Source organism: Ranitomeya imitator, chromosome 4 (assembly GCF_032444005.1).
Source record: "Ranitomeya imitator isolate aRanImi1 chromosome 4, aRanImi1.pri, whole genome shotgun sequence".
NCBI classification, from domain to species: Eukaryota; Metazoa; Chordata; class Amphibia; order Anura; family Dendrobatidae; genus Ranitomeya; species Ranitomeya imitator.
Genome location: NC_091285.1, coordinates 204,247,892 through 204,250,252, shown reverse-complemented (window position 1 = coordinate 204,250,252; position 2,361 = coordinate 204,247,892).

Sequence of the window (2,361 nt, the reverse complement as noted above, 5' to 3'; positions counted from 1 at the left end):
TGGTGCAGTCCAAAGATTTAGGTAATGACCAAGACTAAAAGCACCACTCCAGCGTTTTTTGTTTCTTTCTTAGTGCTGGAGTGGGGCTACTAATCTAAGGTCCCTGCACCTAGCCTTATACTTACCTGGCTCAGTCTTCACCTTTTATCAGCATCGCTCGGGTCCTGCGGCGCCATCTTGTGACCACAACATCTGACTGACTCCGTTAGAAGTAACAGTCTCAAGCCCTCAATGTAAATCTGAGAACCAGAACGAGGCCCTCATAGACTTACATTGAAAAGTGACTTTCGGCTCGCCCCAGAAAACACTGGAGCGATCTGGCAGGTAACAACTCACTGGAGTGGCACTGATAAAACATGAAGACAGTGGCGGATATATATAAGACTAGGGCCAAGGGCCTTAGATTAGAAGCACCACTCCAGAGCTGCAATACAAACAATGCTGGAGTGGTGCTTTAATGATTGTTTTTATTTCTAAGTTTGGGCCTATGAGATAAATGCCTGTGCACTAGGTTCTGACGTGACTTACTCACAATAAAACACAGTACATTCATTTTATATCTTCAGTGGAGTCTAAATGATGAACTTTCTGTAGTTATGGTCATTGTGCATTATTTCTGGCAAACAAAAGCTTCAGTCAGTTCCATTTACTGGTATTCTTTGGGTTTTGACTGAATAATATAAAACCTTAGGAGACAGAACCAGGCTTTTTATGAAGATCGCACAACCCAAATCATGGACTGCAGGATGCTGCAATATCTTTACAAAGAGGAAGAATCCATGAAACCGGTATACTAAAGAATGGAATAATTCTCTAACATTTTTCTGTGGAAATGGAAGGTTTACTTAACTTTAGTGCAAGAAAAGACCTTTAAATATCCCTGCTAAAATAATGATGAAGCCCCTCAAAAAATCGAAAGGTAGGACAATATCCAGATATAGAATGGCATATCATACAGTGCTTACCTCAGACAACGTTCTTGGGGATTGTACATGACTGTACCTTGATAAATCCATTTCAAAGCTTTTGTGATAACAAATTTTGTCCATACGATAATGGACTTTAATCAAGGATGAAAGCCGTTCCACTTCTTCCTTTAGCTCAAATGTTGACGGCCTTGCATAATTAAAGTATTATTATATTGAGGGGAAGAAAGTTACATTTAAATTGATTTCTTTGTATAGTTACTAAATTTCAAAATGCATAAAATATCTTACTATAATTTTGCTAAAGGTCGTACCTACACATCAGCATTTACCTGGGCAGCGCACCCCAATCTCTGATCTGCATAAAGGTTAAAGCCCAAAATGGAGTCCTGTTCTATAGCATCTGTGGGCAGCCTACGTATAAAACATGGGGCTGACTGCCCTAACATCCCATACAATCATGTGCTACTAACAATATTAAATAAGATTACTTGAGATTCCTACTTTTTTTTTATCCCACGATTACTGAAAACGTTATTTAAAAATTGATTTTTTTATTCAAAAAGGGTATTGTGGTAGGCAGAGAATTTGTGTAGTCATCGGCTAGTTACTAAAAAATGATGTGATCGCAGATTTAGATATACCTATCTTGAATAAGAGCAATAAACTTTATGAAAGGTAAAACTGTAGAACCCTCTTCTCCAAGAAGAACAGCAAAACTTCTGACTTGTTCTGCAGTGAGTGGGGTTAGAATTGTTTTCTCGATGATGTCCTTAAAGGGACACTGTCACCTGAATTTGGAGGGAACAATCTTCAGCCATGGAGGCGGGGTTTTGGGGTTTTTGATTCACCCTTTCCTTACCTGCTGGCTGCAATATTGGATTGAAGTTCATTCTCTGTCCTCCGTAGTACATGCCTGCACAAGGCAAGATTGCACCTTGCGCAGGCGTGTACTACGGAGGACAGAGAATGAACTTCAATCCAATATTGCAGCCAGCATGCAGCCAGCGGGTAAGGAAAGGGTGAATCAAACACCCAAAAACCCCGCCTCCATGGCTGAAGAGTGTTCCCTCCAAATTCAGGTGACAGTGTCTCTTTAAAGTCGCCTAGATGAATACAGCCGTTTCCTAGAACATCTGCTTGGCTAAAATACAAATACATGTCAATATGAAATAGCAATACATTTACCAACATCCCGAAAAATATTAAAGGTGCCCACAGGCATGAGAAAGCTGTCCGCAAAATCACATGTATTTACAGTATAATAGAAAGAGTTGAGCAAACCATTGCCACAAAGCTCTGCTAGTGGCTGATCTACGGATTGGAAATTTAATTGCAAAGAGATCGTCCATTTCTTAGTGCAGCTTTCTTCACAAACTGACCAGCGCTTCTGTCTACAAAATGGCCGCTGATGGAGGGACATGTGACCACAGCT